General features: G+C 41.8%; 1 protein-coding gene across 3 annotated transcripts in view; it reads left to right on the forward strand.

Moving 5' to 3' along the window:
- The first annotated feature begins 11,032 nt into the window (after window positions 1-11,032).
- The window catches only part of SORBS2 (sorbin and SH3 domain containing 2), a 155,691-nt gene continuing 141,810 nt past the window's right edge, over window positions 11,033-24,913 (forward strand). The window contains exon 1 of one of the 3 annotated variants that reach the window (XM_045588945.1): window positions 11,033-11,358. The gene's annotated coding sequence lies outside the window, so the exon portion shown is untranslated. The remainder of the gene's footprint in view (window positions 11,359-24,913) is intronic. The other 2 variants (XM_045588948.1, XM_045588949.1) reach the window with 2 other exon arrangements.

The following is a 24,913-nucleotide window of genomic DNA, read 5'->3' on the forward strand; positions in this document are numbered from 1 at the left end:
TTATTATGAAATATTAAGTAAACAAACTAGTGAAAAATTATAAAATTCTTGTCTTGTCTGCACCTACGGCACACCAGGCAACATCTCGCGGCACACTAGTGTGCCGTGGAACAGCGGTTGAAAAACGCTGTCCTAATCTACCCATCCTTCACCTCATAAGCATTCACCATTTTAAGAAAGCATACATGGAAATTTTAAAGGTTATTTAATATTCAAATTCAATACAAAACTAGCCTTGACTATCGTTTCAAAATCACTCTTTCTCTAACAAGGACAAATTCCACTGTTCAAATGAGATGTTGAAAGCTCAGTGAACTCCATTGAAATGACCCTGTTCAAAGTTTTCCGAACAATGTTCTTGCCATGTACACCCAGAACAGGATAAACAATGGGTTCCTGTTTTGTATTTCCTGTACATTATTACTGTGTTTTTATTTCTCTTGGTATCACCAATCATTAAATGTTAGTTTTAGGGAAAAGGAGCCAACTACTTGACTATATTTAGAGCCAAAAATATTCAAATGATGCAGCTCCTGGGACTTCCAACAGAATGGCTGTCTTTCACGGCAGTTTTCACTCCACTAGGAAATGACAATGGGCAACTGTGGGAAGGGCTAGTGGTTCATGTCTAGAAGTTCTTTCAAAACTTCTGAAGCTATCTATACCACGATATATATATATATATATATATATATATATATATTTATTTATTGATTGATTGATTGATTGATTGGTTGGTTCGTTTCAGAGAGGAAGGGAGAGGGAGAGAGAGAAACATCAATGATGAGAGAGAATCATTGATCAGCTGCCTCCTGGACGCCTCTTACTGGGGATCAAATCCAAAACCTGAGCATATGCCCTTGACTGGATTTGAATTTGGGATCCTTCAGTCCACAGGTTAAAGCTGTATTCACTGAGCCAAACCAGCTAGAGCTCCACAATATCTTAATGGCAGGCCTACTAGTCAACAACTGTCTTTCAGACAGCACAATGTGACAAAATGTGTCTGGTATGTTTCCAGTTTCAATGAACAGTTTACTTCAAGACAGCCATTTAACCAGGGAAAGGGTTGGTTTGCCCCAAACACCAAGAATCACAGAATATGTTCAGTTCTGCCATTCCTCCCTTAGCACGTGCCTCCCAGAATGCATCTGCATGTCCATCCACTAGGTGAAAGGGTAAAGCAGGCTCTGTGTTGTTACTGCATATGTGAAATGTCTCGCCTATAGCTTATTAGCCAGCACAAACTGCAAGGGAATCTAGGAAGATAAATTTCCAGATAGACATATTTTCAGGAATCTAGAGCAAAGATCAAAGTCTAGAGTAAAAAAAAATGAATCCTTAATAGATAGACAACACTGCACTGTCTGTCCCAAGTGTTATATGCTTAATTATTTATTTTGAAGAATAATAAGTATAGAAGTAGTGACCTGACTATAAAATAAAACATATCACTGAGAACCTTCAATCAAAAATGATGCTGAGTATTATGCTAAGTGAAATAAGCCAGTCAGAGAAAGACAAGTAGTGATAAGTTTTGATCTCACTCATATGTGGAATCTAATGAACAAAATAAAGTGATAAACAAAATAGATCCAGAGACATAGAAGCATGGAACAGACTGTGGAATCTCAGAGGAAAAGCAGGGAAGGGTGGGTGAGTGGGAAGAGATCAACCAAAGAACTTGTATGCAGATATGGGTAACCCATGGACACAGACAATAGAAGACCTGAGGTGAAGAGCAGGGGTGGGTTAGAGGAGATTAATGGGGGAGAGGGGGGGCAGCTGAGAGAATGGGGACATATGTAGTATTTTCAACAATAAAGAGTTTTAAAATAAAATAAAAAAGGATCCTGAAAGAAATGATTGCTGAGTAAAAAGAGAGCATAGTCATACCTTCCCCTGGAGACTAGTCCAGTCCCAGCTCAAGACTATGAACAAAGATTTCCCCTCCTTTTCTATAAAACTCAAATATCATTACTCATTTTTTTATATTTCTAGCATGCCTCTCTCGTACCATCTTATTTGTTGTGTTTCCTTTGGTGACTAAGACTATTGCAGAAGGTTGACCTTGCTGGTTAGAGCACCCCCTCCCGAGTTGACCTGTGCTGTGTCTGGCACAGGAAGAGTGAAAATGCTTGCAGGCACACCGAGGTAAGCACATGAGGCTGTCATGTGACTGTGCAGGAACTCCAGCTGCCAGGTCACCTGACAACAGCGGGGATCAGTACTGCAGCACCACCTGCTACCCCCTCGGGACACACCTTAGGCCTCACAAAGAGTGCGGAGGTTTGGATTAGAGGACAAAATACTAAGGTTCCCATTTCCAGCCTCATTCATTTAGGAAGGAGTTTTTCTCATGCACTTGATGTAATGAACCTATACTCTTAACCCTTACATGTCAGTCAACACTACCTTATTGTCCTTTACTCATCCTTCATGTCTGACTTTCAAGGACACTTTTCTAACATCTTGTGCATTATTTATCGGCGTGACTATCCCTGTGCACTTAGCATCTGTGGTCATAGTAATGATGGAAATGGGCCGTGGGTTGTTGGGTTAATTAGCTCGTCTTTGGAACAGCTCAGTAAAGATGTATTTCGTGCTCTACCTTGGTGACTTCAGATTGCCTTACAAATTTATAAATAACATGTACAAATAGTGCATTTTCAAACATTCATAAGCTCTAACTAGCATTCCTCTGCCCAGGGTAGAAGAATTTACACAGCCACTTTCAAAACCACTTCCAAGACCATCCCCAGCCTGACTTGCTCTGTAGCTTCAGCCACATAAAGCTCTCCTTTCCTCTCCTGTTGAGATCACGTGGCCTTTGCCAGAGAACAAGATCACAAATCCCCCAGCATTTCAGTCAGTGACCAGAAATTCACTGCATGGTTATAACTAATGCACAGTGTGGACATGAGAAAGGATTTCATGCCCCCAGGAATGACAATGTACTGACCAGGTAGAGTTGCTGGTGTGCTACTTCATGTCTGTCTGTCTGCCTGCTCATAAAGTAGCTTACAAACAATATCAGATATAACTTACAGAGATCCAGGTGGTACAACTATCTAGGAATATACAGACAAATATGTAATTCTCTCAACAACCCTGACAAGGAGAATTTTTTACTGGGGACCTCACCTGAGTGACTAATGCACCGCAGCAGAGGAGGACATGGCTGTGGAAAAGGTCTGGAATGTGCTGTCAGAGGCGGGAAACCCGAGTTATTTCCAATCTATTCTAGAATGCAAATTATTAAGTTCATAGAACATATTATACCCTGAGAGGCAAACAAATAACATCTGCCTTTTATGACAAACATGTAGCTACAAAGCAACAGGTTTCAGAGCCCTCTTAGTTGCAACAGCTGCTTAGTTAGATTTTTTGCTTTTTACAGAAAAAAGTAATTATTTTACAAGCTCTGACACATAAATAACAAAAATGCCATTGCTTCATGCTTCCTGCAAAAATTACTTAGTTATTGTTGAATTATTTATTCAACAAATACATATCGAGCACTGACCCTGAACCAGGCACAAATCCATGTGTGAGGAGTCCGTATGATGGACAGGAAAACAGCAGCTTACAGGATCATGGAGGAGCAATACACAAATCAACCACTCAAATGCAACTAAGTTTGACCCTCAAGGGAATGAAGAATATGGGGGTGGGGGGGAGTGGAACACACACACAGAAACCTTGACCTTGGCTGGCTCAGAGAAGCCCTTCCTGAGGAAAGGACTGACACTTCAGCTGAGGACCCAAGTGCCCTTGGGCATGAACTGCTGAGCAGGAAAGGCGTTCCAGCTACCGGGAAAGGCGCACAAAAAGGCCGGAGTGTGGCCCATCCCAGGAACTGAGAGAAGAGCAGAGAAGCTAGAAGAACTGGAGCTAAAAGAGAGGCAGGGGGTGGAGAGGGGAGAGTGGGTGGAGATGCCAGAAAAGACCAGATCATGTGGAGCCACTTTTAGAACGCTTATCTTAAAGATTTTTAGACCATATCTAGCAACTGTTGCATATGCTCAAATTCCATGGATTATAAATATCAAGAAAAGCTAAGTCATGGTTATGTAAAACAGCAGAGGCACTTTTTAATCCATATGGGAGTCAGATAGTATAGCTAAAAACATGTTTTAACTAGAAAAGTGAGTTTTCAGTAAGTTTTAACAAGGGGTATAAGAACTTATTTCTGTATAATCTCTTGCACTTGATACTAGCTCTTTAACATCCATGAAGATTATCACCTTATTTGATGAAGTTTAGTGCCAAATGGCATATGGATGGCAAATCACCTCCTAAAACACATCTGCCTCACAGCAGTAACAGGTAGTAGGAATTACGGACAATTTGACAAACTTCAAGTAATTGCATCTGTAGACGTAGCTTGGGAGAGGGGAGGGGAGGGGCATTGTCCAATGTAATTTACATTAAGTCCTAGCAAAGGCATAGACTTTTTTTTTTTTTTTAATTTATGTTCATTGTTGAAAGCATTACAGATGTCACCTTTGGTTTTTTTCCCCACTGATCCCCTCCACCCCTCCACCCAGACCTTCACCACAGGATTGTCTGTGTCCTTGAGCTATGTATATATGCGTATAAATTCCCTTGTTAGGTTAATTCCCCCCCCCCCCCCCTCCTACTGAGATTCCTCGGTCTTCTACCTCTCAGGATCAATCTGGTTTATCATTTTATTTAGATTCCTCCGCCTGTGCCTCGGGGCACAAACATAGAGACCCAGGTGACAGGTCTGAAATCCCCACTCAAGTGCGTTTATTCATTGCTGAGCTCCCAGGAGCCTGGGGCCCTTAGACAGCCTGGCCAAGAGTAAGTGCACGATGCCCGCAAGCCTCATCGTTTTTGTTGCATGTGCTTCGCTTTGTCTCGTGTGGTTGACACAGACAAGCGCAAAAGATGTTATTGCGCTTCATCTGAGCCTCCAGTTTGCACCCACCATGCCTGCCGTCAGGGCCCACCCGTTCCTTTAATGGACATGATCTGATTTCCGTCGGCTGTGGCTGGACTGCCTTTTCAACCCGACTTTGAAACCTCCCTGAGCGCCACAAGGTCCAGGAGAATGAGGCATTGTCCTCCTGGAATAGCAGACAATGCTGCGAACCCGCGTGGTCAGACATTTACGGTGCAGCTCGCTTTTCAAAGGACCACAGGGGGAAACAGAACCTAGAAAACAATATTCATGGGAAAGCCGCCTGCACTTCCTTCCTCCTGAGATCCTCTCAAACAATAGGAAGTGATGAGGAGTTAATTGAGAATTCCGAGTTCTCCTGGGAAAAAATTTTAAACAACTGTCCGAGGGCTCCCAAAATACACGTGGCCAGTCAGCAAGCCACATATGTCAACATCCCTGGAAATGGTCATGGTGTGTGAAAAAACGGCTATCTTTGGCCACATATGGAAACATAGATGGAACACATAAAACATATACACGTAGTTATGCTACGTTTCCATTGTTGAACCAACAATCACACTTATAACGTGCCAGACTTGCCGACATTCCTTTAAAATACCTGTTTTGATCCTCACAGCAACCCCGAGAGATAGGTCCTTGAGAGAGAAGGAAACTGAGGCACAGGGAGGTGAGATCACCGGCCCAACGTTGCACAACAGCAGCCAGACCAGGGTGCACACCCAGGCCCTCCGTTCTTCAGCATCATGCAGTTCTTAAAAGTTTTCTGAAAAACCAACCACTTCAGGGAGAAGAAAACCGTCTCTGCTTGCAGAATCGGGCATCTTAAAGGTTACCAATTGGGTGGCTTTCTCTCCCACAATGACCGTTTAATTAGTTAATTAATTAATTTATTTAGGAGTCACCGGAGCACACAAAGCCCTGGCGACCACCTGAGAAAGTGAGGCATCATTTAGCAGACTGGCGATATCATTCCAGATAGCGGGCACCCTCGTCTAAGGGAAGGACCAGGCTTCTCTCACCACAGCACCCCTCTTTCTGACCGTTTGAACAGTTGGAGCTCACAAGGCCCTCTCCTGAGATTAAATGGCGCCCGGGACAGCGTGGTCTGCGTCAGCTCTGCCTCAGCAGACACGGTTTTCATTGGATTAATACTGGGCCCAGAACAACCCCCATTTTTAGTGTGTACTATGGAGGGAGAGAAGGAAATGTAGAACCACACTGGCTTTCCACACTGCTGTCCATGTCTTCCCCTCCTCGCCCCTGAACCACGGTTCCTGCTGGAACCTCTGAACCTGATCCAGGCCGGGAGGGGTGAAGGACACTTCAGCACGGCTGCCTGTCCCACTCATGACCGGCACCGGCGTTCTTGTGCCCAAGTCCGTATTGTCCAAACCCTGCGTGTCCACCCAGATGACTTGCCTAGTGTTCTAGCTCCTCTGAGACCGTGGCTATGCGCAGCTTTATTCACTCTTGAGCAGCGAGGGTCCTCTGTCAGACCTGAGGAAGCATAGGTCACTTCTTACCGGGACCCTCACCCAACCCCTTGCTGTCATTTTCCACTGTCTCCACCATCTGCCTTGTCCTCCTGGCACTAGACAAACCCCCCTTCTGCCCCCATGCAAGTAGCCATCCCTAGGAGGAACCTGTCTGGTTTCTGGATCCTGACCTCTGACACCTGATGGGACCCACTGCCCATCAAACTCTCAGTGCTTGCTTTTACATCGGAATCACCCCATGAGCTTTTTAGGTATGCAGATGCCTGGATTTCATCTAGATTACTTAAAGCAAACTTTCCAGAGGTGTGTCCAGGTCACTGGTATTTAAAAGAATTCTCTAGATAAGTCTCATTTGTACCCAGGGAGGAAAGACACTACTTTATACCAATTTCTCTCAGATTTCGGTGTGCATACACCCAACCTGGGGATATTGTTAAAATGTACTTGCTTGTCTACGGCCATACCACCCTGAACGCACCGATCTCGTCTGATCTCGGAAGCTAAGCAGGGTTGGGCCCGGTTAGTACTTGGATGGGAAAATGTACTTGCTGTCGGTATGGGTAGGGCCTGAGCGTTTCAACTTCTGAGCAAGATCCCAAGTGATGTCTTTGATGTTGGTCCACGGACCACTCTTTATGGTAAGGCTCAGTGGTTCTCAAAGCGTGGTCAGGAACCACCTGGGGACTTGTTAGAGATGCAAAATCCCAGGACCCACCCCAAACTTACTAAGTCGGAAACTGGGGATGGGCCCCAGCAATCTATGTTTTGACAGTTTGAGTCCCACCGGCTTAGATGGCACTTCATGCAAGCCACATATATTATGTAAAAAATTCTGGTTGTCAGTTTTAAAAAGGAAAAAGAAACCCGTGAATTATTTTATAACAAAAATTTTTTAACCCTATGTGTCTGAAATATTGTCATCATTTCAATATAGGCCAATATAAATATTAATTTGTTAGTGTACATACTTTTTCCATAGTAAGTCTTCGCAGTCCAGTGTGTTTTTTACTCTCATATGCTGTCTCAGTTCTTACTGGCCACATGCTAAATGGTCAGTTGCCACCTCCTACACTAATAATGATCACAGCGTGAACTTTGATTGGACAGCCAACTCCTACACTAATAATGATCACAGCGTGAACTTTGATTGAATGCCTGCTATGTATCAGCCATGACTTAGCCAAGCTTCTTATGTGCATTATTTATATAGATACTACCACAACTCCAGGGATTAGTACTCTTAGTATCATTTGGTACACAGAGGAGGAGTGATGCCCAAAGCTCCATGTGGCATTTCTTCAATATAAGGAGCCCACTTTAATAGCAGCATTTCCCGATTATTTTAAATCTACTTATTTGTTTTAACAAGAAAAGGAAGTTAAAGAATACAATAGAATCACTAAGATGACTACAATTAGTACAATTGCTAAGACATCAATAGCTTATAAAAGGCATAGTAGTTGGATACGTAGAAAAGTCCAAATTTGTTATGCGTAACCTTTGAAAACATGCCTAAGGTCCAACATGCACTTTTCTGTGACATCAACTCTGGTGAGAGGTGCTGTGGGCAGGCTGGTTGGTCAGTGGGACCGTGGGGAACAAAGAAGACCTTTGGTGAGTCCCGTGGCAGGATAAATGGAAGCAGCCCGCAGGGTCATCATCTGTTCATTCAAGGGCAGGTTTTAATACGAAATGATTCCAGTAACAAAACCACGCACCGCACAGTGACATGTAGATCCACGACAGCTCTCATGTGCAGTGGTTGTCCCAAAAGATGACAAAGCAGCTGGGCATTTTCTGTCGCCTGGCGACGTCATAGTCACACACGAATGTGTTTGTGGTGATGCTGGTGTAAGCAAAGCTCCCACCTGCCAGTTACATAAAAGCATAGCTCATACAGTTACATACAGCACATACTTGTTGACAATAATAAACGGCTGTTACTGGTTTATGTGTTTACTATACTACACCTGTATCATTATCTTAGAGTATACTTTTTCTCCTTATACACAGAACGGGCAGGATCCCATCTAGCAACTAGAAAGGGGGCCGTAGGGGGCTGTGCAAAATGGGAGGCTTTTATAAGAAGAGAGTGGGACAAGGGAGCTATTGAAAGAAGAATGGATTATTTTGGGGGCAGGTCACCTTTCTTTGGGGGGGACAGAGGGGAAGGTTTTTTTTTTGTTTGTTTGTTTGTTTTTTATCATGCAGGTTGCATCTTCTTTCCATGAGGGATGGGATGTGAGGGACCACAGTGGCAGGTAACCTTACAGGGGCTTGACCAGAAAATTACAGACCGGTTGATTAAGATTCCTTTTCTGGAAGAGGTTGACATTGCAATTAGATCAGGTATTAATCTAGTTTTGTTATCACGGGCTTTTATCGGCAGTGATGCCACGTGGGGGGCCTGTGGGTTTTCTTTAACGCCGTAAAACTGTGGCACGTTACCCAGGCAGCAGCCTCATACATCTCCTGTGTTCGCCGAATCTCTTGATAGCATCGCTTTTCTCTGGTGCTTGATACCATCTCGATTTGTTTCGTACAATAGCCTGCTGTGCACAGCTCGGTGATCAGCGCGCTGTTCCGTCTAGGTTTGTGCTGAGTGCTCTCTGTGATGTTCAAACGGGACGAAAGCACCAAAGAAGCATTTCTCAGAACACAGATCTGTAAAATCGTAGTTAAACATGAGGCAGTGTATTGCTGTGGAAAACAGGCCATTTGGAATTTAAAAATAATAGTTGATTTGGTAGTCAAATAGTTCATCTTTATTAGTTCCCGTAACTTCCATTTTTCTCAAGGAAGGCCGATATGAAAATGCATTTTCTATTTATGATAAACTACTATAAGGGAAAAAAAAGTAAAAACAATTTAAAATTTTCTACCTAAAGCTAGGTGTCCTTTTTTTTTTTTTTTTTTTTTTTTTTGGTCAGAATTACCATTTGTCATTTTGACCAAGTAATGTAAATATCCTATTTTAAACGGACAGATAACTAAGACATTATCCTATGGCCATTTAAAATAAATGAAATAAACAAATGGGAAAAAATGCATTATTCTACAGAGATTTTTAAAAACCCTGCTTTATATATCTTTAAATGAAGGTAATCTTATTTTAAAATGTTGATTAGATATTTCAAACTTAAGTTGTTATTTTTTTATATTTAAATATCTGCCTAGCTTTAATATAAGTGTATTATGCTGAAGGATTTCCTATTTTACCATAGTACTTGAAATAGCAGTCATATTTGTTTTAACATAGCGTGCATAATCCTCAGTATTTTCTATAGTCAGTTTCAGTGTCTCTCTTTAATTGCAAGGAAATTGCAATTAAATCAAATTGTATTTGATCTGAGTGTCCAGTAACCAACCTTCATATTACTAATTAGAAACTATATCACGGTGGTTTTTATACTGGACTAAGGTCATAAAATCATTCATCTCTCAGCAGAGCTCACTGGCTGCTAAGCATTGTCTTCGTTATGGGGACTGGCGAGTTGTAAGGACTCAGAGTCTCATCCACCCAGAATAAAGGCTTTTACAAAAATACCCAAGTGTTTCCTTTGTAGGAAGTAACTAGCTTTCCTTCTCAGGGGTGTTAAAGGCAGAATGAAGCAATGGAAACCAGGAGTTGGTCTGATGATGCCTTAGCATTTTCCTTTAGTCATACTGTAAAGAGATTTCATCTCCAATTGCTATGGTTTGAATAGTCTCACAGTGTGAGAAAGAAAAAAAAAGAAAAGAAAAAAGAAACTGTGAATCAGTTCTATCTTTATTCTCGCTGCATTTGTGTGCTGTAAACCATCGGAAGGAAAGATGCTATATATTTTGCCTACTCTATTCTTGAAGTGCCTGGCATATACTAGGTTAAAGAGTATGTCTCAGAAACATTTGCAGAATGAATGCATGCACGAATACATGTTCTAGATTTAATTTATAATTCTAGAAACGAAGTGAGAGGCCCTTGTTTGCTGGCCATCATTGGTGGCTCCGTCTGGGTTATGTCTTCATTGGCCTTGGTGGGAGGGCAGGGGGAATTGGTGTCTGTCTGTATCATGTCACTGAATGGTCCCCCGGCGCTGCCAACAGATAAGAAACGTCAACAGCTTAACCAAGTAGCTTTCAGAAATAGCCTACTTGATGAAACTGGAAATTTGGGTGGATGCGTGCTAGAAACAAACCATTTGTCTTCCATCCTGAGAAGATTCGGCTGACCACAGATATACCAGAGAGATGGAACCTTTTTTTTTTTTTTTTTTAAGATCCATACATAAGTGAGCAAGAAAACATCCGATTTAAAGCCTTCCCTCTCCATAAGGCATGGACAGAACATCTTGTTTTCAATGAATCTAGCAATTCATTTTGGGGAGAAACACACACACACACACACACACACACACACACACAAAACTTGGGGATACTGGCTGGGCACTCTGTTTCTTTAAGACTCCAGTCCAGCTTCTTATTTGTTTGTTTTCAATAGCGCTGGGCAGTTTTCCCTCCACAGTTAAATGAGTATTTGCACGGTACACCACGTTGTTGTGGGTTTCCTGGTTGGTGTCCTCCTCCCTCCCCCCCCCCCCCCCACCTCCTCCCTGGTAGGGGGATGGGGGTGTGGCGATCCCGACAAGATTTTTTTCAGCCCTGAGCCAGCCACCCCGGGCTGGGCTGCTGGGAGCTGAAAATAGCTCCGAGGCGCCCAGCGCGGCAGCACCACCCAGCAGCTGCGATCCCTGCGCTCCCTCATTCGCCTTCTCTCCTGCCTCTCTCCCCCGCCTCAGACTCTTGGATTGGATCTAACCCGAAACCCCTGGAGTTCAAGACCGGCTAAAAAAAAAAAAGGGCTCCATAAACAACCTCTGCATGTAGAAGCCACCGACGCCTGCTCCCCCTGCTCAGAGCCACCGGCCGCGGAGCCCGGCCGCCCTCCCAGAGGTAAGAGTTCTCCTTCTGCAGCCGCCTCATTGGCGCGGGGACGCTCCTGGTATAAATCGGGATAAATCATTCCCAGCCACAATAAGCGGGGGCTGCGAACGGTCCGTGGCAGCGGGAGCCTCTGTGCCTGGGGGTTGGGGGGATCCCGGGCCAAGGGGGAGCGATTGTAAACTTCTGCCCAGTGTGTCCCCCGCCCGAGCCTGCACCCCGGGACCTCCGGCCCCGACCCCACGGCCAGCCCTGCAGACCTCCCCGCGCTGGTTGCTCAGGCTGCTTACGGCTGTCTGCCTCCCTGCAGGCTTATTATTATTATTATTATTATTATTACTATTACTATTAAGGACAAAGATGCAATTGCCCGAGTAAAGAAAATCCATGAGTGGCCGTTCTTGAAGGGCAGGGAGCGGCTCTCCTTGCCTCCGTCTCTGGGTGGATCGCTGGGCGCTGTGCGTGCTCCCGGTGGGAAGCGGCGGTTTGCCGGCGGTTTGGTTTTTGGTGTTCCTGGCGGTTCGCCCCTCCGTAGGTGGGAGGATTCCTCTCCCGGGGAGTCCTGCTGGCCGGTTTGCTGGCAGGTTTCTCCCACGTGATGCCTCGATGCTCTGGAGAGCGCCCCGAGCCTCCTCCGCCGCCCCTCCTGTGCGTGCGCTCACCCCCCTGCCAGGGACTTTGATCTGTGGACTTGAACTTCAAACACAGCTTTTCACTTTGATTGCGGGTCTTCGCTGGGGTGGGGGGCGGAGGGGAGTCTTTTTGTTCGGTGCGTCCACAGCATTTCCTTGAGGTGATCTCTGGGGCTTTGGATCTCTCGCTGCTGCTGCTGCTGCTGCTGCTGCGTCTTGGGGTGCACTTGTAGGGAGACCCCCACCTGCACCCCCACCTGCAAGGGAAAGGCTCTCTGCCTGCCGGCCAGGCCCTCCCACCGCTGACCGGGACCTGGACCGGGACCAGGACGAATCCTGCTCCGCTGCCTCACAATCACCACGTGTCTCCGGGCCTAACTGTTGCCTTTTATCTGAACCCAGATATCCTTGATATTGACTGATCCTCGTTTCCAAAACAGCCTATTGATAAAGCAGATCGCATGTCCAAAGAAAGCATGCATTTTAAACACACGGTGATCTTCTGGGTAACTTAAATAAAAAAAAATAATAAAAAAAGGAGAAGAACAAATAAAAAGAAAGACAAGGAAATTTTTAAAAAGGAAAGCTAGGGAGGGGGGAAACCCCTTGGTAGCCAAAAGCCTGTGATGCGAGTGAAACTTCTGCTGAATGAGGGATAAGGGAAGAAAAAAAAAATCTATTTCCTAAAATAGGCCACGTAGCACTTTCTAGCCATTCAACCAACTTGTAGGTGTTTTCTTTAAAGGAGGTGTGTGTGCGTGTGTGTGCATGTGTGTGTGTGTGTGTGTGTGTGTGTGTGTGTGTGTATTATACTTGTTTGTTGTCCTTTTCTTCCTCTCCCTCCTCCAGGCAGGGGGAGGGACTTGTCACAGTCCTCAGCCAGACCCTCAGTGAGCCTTCCCTGGCAGACTGTCCCCACCTGCGGAAGGTTAGGGCTGGAAGGAGCCCAGTGCCAGCAGGGGGCTGGGTAAGTCCCAGGCCAGGACTGGGGCTCCTGGGAGCTGGCACCAGGGCTCCCCACACTCAGCCCCTCGCTGGGAGGGAAGGAACTGGTGGCCACCGGACAGGACTGGGTTTCAGAGGAGGGGAGCTGGGGAGAAGGCTAAGGGAGCGGTTCCTTGGGATCAGGTGCCATAGAGCCTCTGGAATGTGGACCAATACCGTAGTAGGAAAACTCAGAGACGTTCAGTCCAGTTTTCATTCCCCAAATCTGGACATTTAATTGCTAACCCCTCACCACCACCCCTTCAAATCTGCATTATAAGGAGCATATATTAACGGTCACATTTCTGTGGTGGGTCAACATTTTAAATCCTCCAGTTATTTTAAGCGTGTCCTTCCCTGCCTTTGGGGGACTAGTATGCCCCTCCCCACCCCCCCTTAGTCCTGGGGAGCTCTGATGTGGCATCGCTGAGTGCAAATGTCCTGTCACAGCAACACAAGCTCAGGGGCAGAGTCCAATGGCCCCAGGATGACATGGGTCAGGAAGGTGTCAGAAGGCCCATTCCCCGCTCGGTGGGCTAGCCATTGTCTGCTGTGCTGCTGCTGCTGCTGCTGTCCTGTTTCTTTGTGTCTCTTCGCCCCTTTGTGTCTCTTCCTCCGGAACCTTGGACGGTTTGAACGTGAAACTGCAGGTGAAAGCTCGCCAAAGCCACCAGGTTTCACACCGCTTCCTCATGAAAGAAGGATTCCACCCGGCCTCCCTCGCTCGAAACTTGGCCCGTGTTTTGCCCAAAGTTTCATGCATGTCAGCGAGGCTGGATCCGAAACCTAACCCAGAGCCAGGTGACTTCCAGGGACGTGGAGGCTTCCCAGTATGAGGACAGAACCTGCCAGGCAAGGCCGTCGCTCATTTTCACGCCTCCCGTGCCCCTGCATGGGCACACACATTTTTTTTTCCCCCGCCAAGAAACTCCCATTTGTTCTGTGACATTGAAAGCCAGGTTCAATCCCAAGACGAGTTTTTATAGCTGTGGTATTTAAGCATTGGCAACCCTTGAGCCTGCATTTTAAATTCCTGCGCAGCCTGCGCCGCAGTGGTGTGAACACGTCGGTATAATTCAGCTGGAGGAGGTCCGTGGGGAACCATGGAACGCCGTTCTTTGCTTACATATACCTCTGTGCCCGCAAGGAACAAACAGTAACATTTTGTCCTGGTCCGGCCACTTGACAGTATGCTTTTTGTTCGCGCTCCAAAGGTGGTGTCAAATATATTGGTGGAAAAAAATAATAAACTTCCAGCTAATTTTTTTTTTTTTTCCCGCCTGCTCCAGTGATATACGCCTAAGGAACATTGTAAGCATTGAACACTTCGGTACTGTTATTTGTAATGCGGACTGGGAACAAAGGGGTCCTCAGCAGAGTCTATTTCCCTCAGAAAAGGGTGGGGACTCAGAGCCCGCGTGTGTATTGAATGGTCAGCCTGGCCAGGTTGTGAAGGTGTGTGTTCTCTGGTGGAGGTGGGTGGAGAGGAAAAGGATTTGTAAAACTGTGTTCGGCAAATCTGTCACGTCTAGCATAAAAATAATCAAGCCCAGGATCCAAAAACATTCCTTTCTTTTGTTGATCTTCTAAGTTTATGTTGGCTGAATGTTGAATTTTGGGAGGTATTATTATTATTATTATTATTTTATTGAGGAAGCAAAGATTAGATTCTGATCATTAGGTTGAAATGAACTCATTTGAAGACTTTTCATAAAAATACTCAATGGGGAGACCTACGGAGTTGTAAAAGAAGTTTCGAGAGCCAGCCTCAGAAAGACTAAGAGTTGATGTGTCATGTGATTAATTGGAGAGTTTCTGAACACATTTGAAGAATTTTCTTAAAAATAAATTTGCGACCGCACTAAAGATTTAGTCAGACCGAATATAGTGACGTTTATATTGTAGATAGTTATTTATTACAAAATTAAATTATGAAATGTGATTTTGAACATTCTGTAGTCAGATTTTTGTTTAATAAGCTAGACTACTGAAGATGCAGTTTGCATTTTAGCAGGTGATTAGCAAACTGACTGTCACTGATCCCGTACTACGTAAAGCATTTGAAAACTCACAATAACAAAATGTGTAGGAGCTGGGCTTTAACACCAACTTCACTATTCATTGCATAGCACTTACCGACATATCTGATTTTTATATCCCAAAGCTAGTGCAATGAGTAGAGGAGAAGAAGATACTCAAATGGAGGTGCTAGAGAGAAACAAGAGAAAACAATCAGGACCATCTTGCAATGGGTTCACTAAACACATAAAGGTGGAAGGAGCTCAATATTTTGAAAACAACCATAGTCCAGGTTGGTTGGGAAAGAGAAAGGGCGAAATACCAGGTGGCAAAAGACACCAAACTTGTGCACATGCAAACCTCCTTTACATCATAACGTGATCTTCTTTCAAAAATGACCACACTGATCATTGAGAATGCAAAAATCCGTCTCTGACACATCTTCTCTTGTGCTTAGTTTACTGTCAGAAAATGGAGTCCGTATAACGCTTCTCCATTCCACAAGGATATATTATTAAAACTTAAATGTATAGACACATGGCATCTATGTTCTTATAAAAAAAAATTTCATATCCCTCTGATCAGACCATGATGTCACAAAAAAAGTCCTCCTCCTTTTGGTAGACCGAAGAGGATTATTTGCCTTAAACAGATAAACCATCATTTCTAGGAAAGTCATCATGCTCCAACTAAACCTTTATTTGTTATTTGGATGTTATCATTTTCTCTGAAATAATGCTTTAATCACTACAATGCCAAAACACCTCAATGATCCCAAAGCTCTCTCACCTACCCAGGGTGGACTGTCAAAAAGATGTGGGCGTTTCTTGTAGGTTTATGCGTAGACAGTGTTGTCTGGAGACAGGCCCCCTAACGCCTCTCTCATCCTGAGCTCTGTCATGGAGAAGGAGACCCTGGTGACCCCTGAGTCTCTCTGATCCCCAGGGGAAAGGGCAGCCCCCTGGGGCTTGAGCTAAATAAACCAGAGAACTAAGAAGGCAACTCCTCTTTCCTCTGTATTTGGACTGAGGCCTTCCTACGTCTCTTGCTCTAACTTTTCTTTCCCTCATGGCATTATCCCCTCTTTTCTATTATTTACACTTCTCCCTCTTTTTTAAAATAAAGATGTTTAACTGATTTTTAGAGGGAGGGGAAGGGAGGAAGGAAGGAGGGAGAGAAACATTGCAACCTGGGCATGTGCCCTGAACGGAAATTGAACCGGCAACTCCTCAGTGCAAGGGAGGAGAACCAACCAACGGAGCCACACCAGCCAGGTCTCCACTTCTCTTATTCTGACAGGAACTGAAGTCTTCCCTGCAGACTTCACCATCCTTGAATTGGAGGAGGAAGGAGCCCCACGGTCTCGAGCTCTGCGGGCTGCCAGTTTCGCACACATGGCAAAGCTCGCCCACAGGCCCCTGAGTTAGAAGAGCATTCTCACGTGTCTCACAGTTAGAGTTTGTGTTCAGTAACTGCCGAGTAATTCATATCAGAATAAAAATAACATGGGCGGGAGTGCAGCCCTTTAGGTCAGAATGATATATCCATTTTTTAACCAAACTTTTTATTTTGGAACAATTTTAAACTTATAGAAAAATTGTAAAGAGGGAACCAGAGTTCCCATATACCCCACACCAAGTTTCTCCTGTTAATAACATCTTACATTAATATGGTAATTTTGTTATTATAATTAATGGAGAATACTGACATTTGATTAACTAAAGTTCATACTTTATTCCTATTTCCATAGTTTTTGCCTAATATCTTTCTTCTGTTCCAGGATCCTATCCAGAATATCAGAATACAGTCCTGGCTGGTGTTTCTCAGTGCTTAGATCCTCAGCCTGTTTGATTCCTAGTCAAGGGCATGTACCTGGGTTGCAGTTTCAATCCCTGGCTCTGGTGGGAGGTTACCAATGGATGTGTCTCTCTCACAATGATGTTTCTCTCTCTCTTCCCCTTCCCCTTCCTCTTTCCCTCTACACTCTCTACAAAATCAATGGAAAAAACATTCTTGGCTGAGGACTGAAAAAAAAAAAAGAAAGAAAGAAAGAAAGAAAACAATCAACCAATGAATGCATAAATAAGTGGGACAACAAATCATTCTCTCTCTTTCTCTCTCTTTCTCCTCAATACATTAAAAAAAAAAAAAGGATACTGTATTTAGTGATCATATTTTCTTAGATTTCTCTTGGCCATGACACTTTCTTCAGCCTTTCCTTGTCTTCGTTGGCCTTGATAGTTTTGAGGAGTATTGGTCAAGTATTTCATAGATCGTTTTTTATTAGAATTTGTCTGTTTTCTCATGATTAGATCAGGGTTATGGGTCTTGGAAGGAAGACATTCTCAGTACCTCACATCAAGGATACATACCATTCACATGAGGTAGCACTGTAGATGCTGACCTTGATTACCTGCTGAGGGAACATTGGTCATGCTTCTCCACCGGAATGTTTCTCTTTCCCCTCCTTTCCAAACCACACTCTTTGAGAAGTAACTTTGTGCACCCACACTGATAGAGTTATGCTCCTCCCCTTGCTAGAGCACCTACATAAATTATTTGAAACTCTTCTGAGTGGGAGATTTGTCTTTACTCCCCAATTTACTTAAGTTCAATCAGAAGAAAATTATCATAATCAGGCACATATGTTAGTGTTATTGCTGATCAACATTCAAAATGATAAGAAATGAAACAGTGGGCAGCCCTTCAAGTAGATATAGCTGAGAAGAAAGGGACAAAGATAAGCATAGTAGAAATGAAAGGAGATCAGCTGATGTGGAGCATGAGGCCTTGGGACTACACAGTACTGCCCCCTAGTACTTTGTCCTAGAAACTAGGACTCTACCTGCAAAATAATTGCACCTGTAATTTTACTTAATATTCAGTATTATCAGAGATAAGTTTTATTTTTATTGTTTCACCAAATGCATAGCTGTATCATATTCAATAACTACTTTGATTTCCTTAATTATTAATGTAGGATGGTATTACTATTAATATAGGGTTGGTCATGCAGGCACTGTATACCCAGTGTACAGTTGAGGACAATGACACCCAGATAGTTGCTGCATCATCCACATTATATCCCTAGTAAATAGCAAATGGTAGGTCACGCTCATGTACAGATCTTTCAAAGTGTGCCATTCCACCCAGTTATAAAATACAAAAGTATAAAACAGGTTAGAAACAATAGCCAAAGCATAACAAGAAAACTATTGGTCCAAGCCATAGGGGAGATAGTTTCTAATCATAGCAAGTTTTAATTTTCTATACTTCACTAAGTGGAAAACATAAGCAAAAGGGAGATGAGGATTACAGAGAAAGACATGAATGTGCCAATGGTATTAATGAACCAAAAGTTAGGAGTTGGCTGATTGAAACAAAAGACACAGGACAGAAAAAAGAATGAGGTTAGTAACTTGATACAGTGTAAACAAAAATAGTGTACTCTCTTATGACAGGTTAGTTCAATATTAAAAAGGATGGAATAGAAATATTAATCTCTGGTTCCAAAGACAAAATCGAGCCTGAAAAAAGGAGTTGAATTTAATTCAATGGAAAAATACATGTGCGGTGTGTTTTCCAAGCATCGCATTTTGAATACTTTGAGTGTTGCATATCCTGGTCCAAGTACAACTTTGAATTGGTTTAATTCTAGGAGAGCTGTTGCTCTTGACATGTATTCAGCTCAGTGCAACTTGGTTCAGTTTTGCAGACCTAAGAAATTTGGCTGGTTTCGAATTTAGCTCCAAGTAACATTCAGAAGTTTTGATTTTTGTTTGAACTGACCATTTAAATGTTTTAAAACTATGCAGCACTCAACTTTTAAGACGAATTCTTAATGCTAAAGACATCCGTGAAAGTTGAAAAAAGTTAAGAATGGGAAACTATAAAAAACAAATATAGCCACCTACACATGCCGCTGGATCAGAAACCACACCCTGTGGTACCAGCAGAGCTAAGTGCTGGAAAGTATGGCCTGGCAGCTGGTTGACCTTCAGGTGCACATCTGTAAATAGACCTCCACAGTGAGCTTGAAGGATTCACACAGGTGTGGTGGGATAAAGAAGGGTGTGCTAATGCAAGAAGGGTGTTGAATGGCAAACGTCTAGGCCTCATTCTGAAGTAGGAAGTGGTCACTGTCCCTGACTGTGGGGCAGTAAAATGCTAACTTTGGGAAGAAGTAAATACCTTTATCACCTCTTAGTGAGCGGTGGCATATAAATAACAAATCAAGTTGTTTACCATAAAAATCATTTTATAATTTGAAATGTAAGTTATTTTAAACTTTTATCTAACTTAGTTAATATAAAATTTCAAATTGATCATTTTATTATTTTGTTTAAAATTGTTTTTATAATTTGAAATGTTTATATATGACATATAAGCAATTGTTTACAAAGTGTTTGAAATAAAAATTAGTAGTTTACCATTACTATTTCTGACAAAATTAAATCATTAAAATTTACTTTTTGTATCAAACATAATTATTTTCTTTCAAGGCAGAATAAAACCAAAATAAAGTACAAACAAGTTTTAAAGTTTATATTGCTACCACAGAAGATGTAGTTTATGATAAAAAAAAAAAAATCTTAAAAACCAGGTAAAAGACTAAAAAGCTGAGTGAAATGGAAAATTCACTGAGAGGCAATTTTTGTAGAAAGGATAATAAAAGTTTTTTTGGGGGGGAATAATTTAAGATGACTATTGGTCTACAATATAAAATATATTTCATTTTAGTTTGTGTTTGAGTAACTTTAATTAATGAATGCATTTCATGTTCCAAAATTAACTTAGAATTGGCACTCGGGTTTTCTTTGTCTCATGCGGTGAGAACCACAGCTTATGTAAGAACTTGTACAAACCTGTCTGGAAACAAAGTGGTAATTTTTATGCTAATGTGAGAAAATTTGATTGCAATTAGATTTTTATCCTCTTTATCTTATCTATTTTGGATATTGAAATTAAACAAAAAACATAGAGCATTAAAAAATCATGTGTGTACCTCATAGTTTTATACATTCACATAGCATCCTTTTTCTAATCAATATTCTGAATAACTAAATGGGAGCAGAGGTGTAAAAACACTTGGCAGAAGACCAGATGGTGTGGCTGGTACATCTAACACTTGTCTGTGCTTCTTAAGAATGATCTACATGTAATAAGCCAGAAATGAAGGAAAGTGGAGTTTCCCAATAAAAACCAAACAGTGTTTTAAATGGCCAGAGATGGTGACTTTTAATGCCTTAGCCAATTTCATATTTATCGAATGAAATATTGTCAAAAAGATCTTTTTATGCTCCTCCAATCATTTATTGCTTCCTTTCACCATTAAATATGAATCATATGGGCTCAAGGTTTAAGACTTTACACTTTAACACTTGGACTAATCTCAATGTGAAAAACATTGATAAAATCTCAAACAGCCTTCCAAGAAAACATTCACAAGCAAACATAGGAAGGAATTGCTTTAACTTAAAAAAAAAAAGTAAATGAATAAAAATTAAAAAATTAAAACCTATATCATAAAAATGCACAGAAATATATGGACTAAAAAATAAGAAACTCAAATAACAGTTGCCTCTGGAGGCAGGGAAGATATTTCAACGAGAGGGGTAGACAACAGGTTTTAATTGAATCCATGATGTCTTATGTTTTAAGGTGAATGATGGGTACATGGATGTTTGTTATACTATTATTATTTTTTATTTTGTGGGAGTAAAGGGGAGAAATCAACCAAAGAACTCGTATGCATGCATATAAGCCTAACAATGGACACAGACACCAGGGTGTGAGGGCTTGGGTGAGGAGGTGAGGAGATAATGGGGGAATAAAGACATATATGTAATACCTTTATCAATAAAAAAAAAAAGTATTTTCCTCTATCTTTCATGTCCTAAATCTAAGATGCATTCCATACATAGAATAAGTTGATCAGATTCTAATATTGAGAGACAATATTCTTTTTACCCAAAGCAGCCCAGATTTTCCAAAAACTTACAAATAGAAAATAATACAACTGTTATCATGTTTGACCTATATTTCTATATTTTTGCCTAGGGCCTAAAACTTCCGTAAGTGGTGAACTAGAAAAGAAGATGAATTTTGTTCCTTAGCAGACAAATATCTATTGTAAACCTCCATCAAAGTTTGTATAGGATGTTTCATCCCATAAGGCATGGTTGCATACAATTCATAGGATCTACCTAATGTGATGTTTACTCTTTAAATTATTCAATAATTTGTCATTATGCTTCATGGGAATTTATAATGGGATTTGAATCCAGTGGTGAATAAGCTGATCGTATCTTCCTGTTTGAAGATGCTCTGTGCATAAGCGTATGGAAAGTGTTTCATAGAGGCAATGATCGATAGGACCCTGAAAGCAGTCACACAGCTCACTTGACATGATACTATGCCCAATGAGGACTGCTTATACTTAATACTTCGTAGTGCTTCTCCTGATATTTAATTTGTTCAAAAGATTTACATACACGCAACTGTTACTTAATTTTTACACTTAGCACTTCTTTGATGTGGGGAGGTGGGGGAACCTCATGATTTTTCATTACTGTTTGGCAAGAATCAATGCTTAACTTTGAGAATTTTAATTTTGATGTTTCCTATTGGTCCTACCCTTAGTATGCTAAAATGGAAATGCTGGAAGACATCACTATCTTTTTAAGAGTTTTGACAAACGATGGGTAATACTGAGTGATTTTTTTTTCTGTTCTTTTTTTTATTACAAGTAATTTTACAGGTAGTCTGAAAGTTCAGCATAAGCAAAAAGTTCATATTGTCATATCAGACAATTCAAAGAAAAGAGATTTCCTACATTTCTAGGTAAAGACCATGAAAGTATATAAAATTGTTTAAATAGGACACTAACGCATTGGCAGAAATTGTAAAGTTTTAATAACACCAAGAATGACTGAATTTCCTCATATTATCTTTAGTAAAGCTGAGAGACAAAATATTGCATAACCAGCCCACAGTACTGTTTGGAGGCAAATGCGAGAAAACCTTCAGATCAGGCCCCACTGATTCCCTGGCCTCCCTTAGAATCCCTCCTCCTTTGTCTTCTGTGATGCAGCCATTTTCCTCCAATCTCTGATTACCTGAATTCCTCTTACGGGTGCCTTTCTTTGACTTGAATGCTATTCCCTTGAGTTCTGTCCCTCTTATTTCATCTCCCCAGAGTTTTCTCTTGACAATAATCCCCAAATCTATGTCTGTATCCCTGATCTCTCAGGAGTTTCAGACACATGTCCAAGTAACTGGTCAACATCTCATTTGAATGCATGCCACAGACCTCAGACTCAATGGTCTAACACTCATCTTCCAACTCCCAATCTGCTCTTCTTTCCCAGGCCTATATCTTAAGAACTGGGCCATCCAGTTATTCAGGATTAGAATCTTGAGCATTTAAATTGTAGACATACCTACATAGTCACTACTTATTGATTCTACCTGCCCACATATCTTTTTAAAAAAATATTTTTTATTGATTTTTTTACAGAGAGGAAGGGAGAGAGATAGAAACATCAATGAGAGAGAGTCATTGATTAGCTGCCTCTTGCACACTCCCTACTGGGGATGTGCCCGCAACCAAGGTACATGCCCTTGACCAGAATCGAACCCGGGACCCTTCAGTCGCCCGGCTGACGCTCTATCCACTGAGCCAAACCGGTTTTGGCATGCCCACATATCTTTAATATCCACCACTGGCCTAGCTAAATGGCTGTTGCAACTTCCTTGATTCAGATTTCTCAATAGTGTCCTGACCACTCTTTATGTCCACTTTCTCTGCCACTCAGTCTCATCCCTTGAGGCCAGAATTATTTCACCAATACAAACAGGCTTTGCATATGGACTTCCCCTCTCCCAAACTCCATATCCTACAGCAACTACATTCACCTGGCCTTCTCTTCAGAACCTAGAAAGATGACCATGCCAACCAAAGGCAATAAGTTCAGTTCATGCCTTGAGCATTAATAGCCCTGTGTTTATCCACATAAAAGGCAGAGGTGGCAAGTGTTCCAGATTCAATAAGGAAAGGGTGGGGACTCGTTGTGCCAGGCATAGAGTAGAGATCCAATGTCATCCTGGTACTTACCTCAAAGATCCCCTTTTCCTTGGACTCTCTGCCTGTTTTACTGCCATTGAGTACTGATAGGATGGTTGTAGACAAATGCTAAGTGATAAATGTTTTGTTATGCTACAGTCAGCATGCAGAGTTTTAAACCACCAACTCCATACAATGCGTATGTGATAGTGAAAGGAGTCGTTATGAAAGCAATGATGGAAGCTACATAAAATTAGATCCTTATGACAGGATTTCATTCAATGAATATGAACTTGCTTAAGGCATTAAAAGTCGTTATCCTGTGGACACTTAAAACAGTATTTGGTCTTACTAGTAAACCCTTAATTTCCTTCCTTTCTAATTTATAGGTAAGATCATTTGCCTTAAATATAAGCACAGCCAAGTAAGTGTACTAACCTATCATGTGCAGTAAAAATACAGAATAAGGTATGGAATCACAGCAAAAAAGGTCCCACTCATTGAATTATTACTATTAATTAAAGTAAATGTACTTTAATCTGATATGAAGGAAGAGATTCTAAATACCGATCCTTGGGATCTGTTAACATGTATGGCATCGTTGATCTTCATGTCATTTAATCAGCAATCATTTGTTAAGTCTGTTCCATGCTGTGACCTGGCCTCTGGGCAGTCAGTTACCGGGGATCACTAGTCTTTCCCCACTCATGGAGCTTATAGTGCAGTGGCAGACAGTTACTGAAAGGTAATTGTCTGAGCAGCCACATAATTAAACTTGCAATAAGAGCTATGATAGGAAAATGTAGGAGGGGATGAGCAGAACCTACAATTTTGAGAACCAAAGGTCAATGACAACACAACTTCAAGTGAATGACCTGGGGTGGGAATGGGAAGAGGCACTGCACTGCACTGAGAGTGAGAGCCCCTTTGGTCAGTGGCTGAGTGTGAAAAAAATAAAGACATATGGCCAGAATTTCTCAAAAAACAGATATACCAGGTATCACTATGAGCAGTCACTCCCTAAATACACGTGAACTTATGTAAAGGCCTTTGTCTCTTGGGGAAAGTATCTTTAGAATGACAGCTAGCTATACTGGTATATATAAATTCTCCGTGGATTATAGAGATCCTGTTGTATTTGCACCTATCTAAATATTGAAGGAGTTTGATCTCTGAAAGACCTATGAAAGATGAATGTGACTCTGAGAAAACTTTATTTGAGCTTTGAGTAAGGTTTTTCAAGATAAATATCCAGGAAACGTCTAACAGAGGGATATTGAAGCAAAGTTTCTCAATGAATAAAGACCTTACTGATTGTGGAATATTTTGACATATGTTCAGGTATTTGCTCTGAAGCATGCAAGGAGTTAAAGGTGAAAGAAAATGTTTAATGTTTCCTTCCTCACTTTGAACTACAGTTCAAAGAAATACCTAATTTTGATTTAAAGATATATTTATTTTATCGACCAACACGAATGTATATGTTTCAGTGTGTGTGTGTGTGTGTGTGTGTGTGTGTGTGTGTGTGTATAAATTAAACTTTGTGGTTGGGGTTATATCTGTTGATTTTTATTATGTAACTGAGATAACAATAATTTAAAAATATATTTTCTGCTTTAATAGTATGATAACAACTTCTTCAGAGTAGGGTTGGTAACGATTTTTTCCTCTGCTCCTTATACTCATTCACATTTTTGAAATCAGCAACAAGGTTGATTTATTTTAAGGATATCAATGTTTTCAAATAAAAATATTGCAACTAAAAAGAGAAAGATGTTGGTTTTGATGTGTGACACATTTTTATTTTTCTGGATATGTCCATGGCAATTTATGAATTACCATGTAGAGCTTGAGAGTTTCTGCACCG

This window comes from Pipistrellus kuhlii, unplaced genomic scaffold (genome assembly GCF_014108245.1).
Source record: "Pipistrellus kuhlii isolate mPipKuh1 unplaced genomic scaffold, mPipKuh1.p scaffold_m20_p_3, whole genome shotgun sequence".
Taxonomy (NCBI): domain Eukaryota; kingdom Metazoa; phylum Chordata; class Mammalia; order Chiroptera; family Vespertilionidae; genus Pipistrellus; species Pipistrellus kuhlii.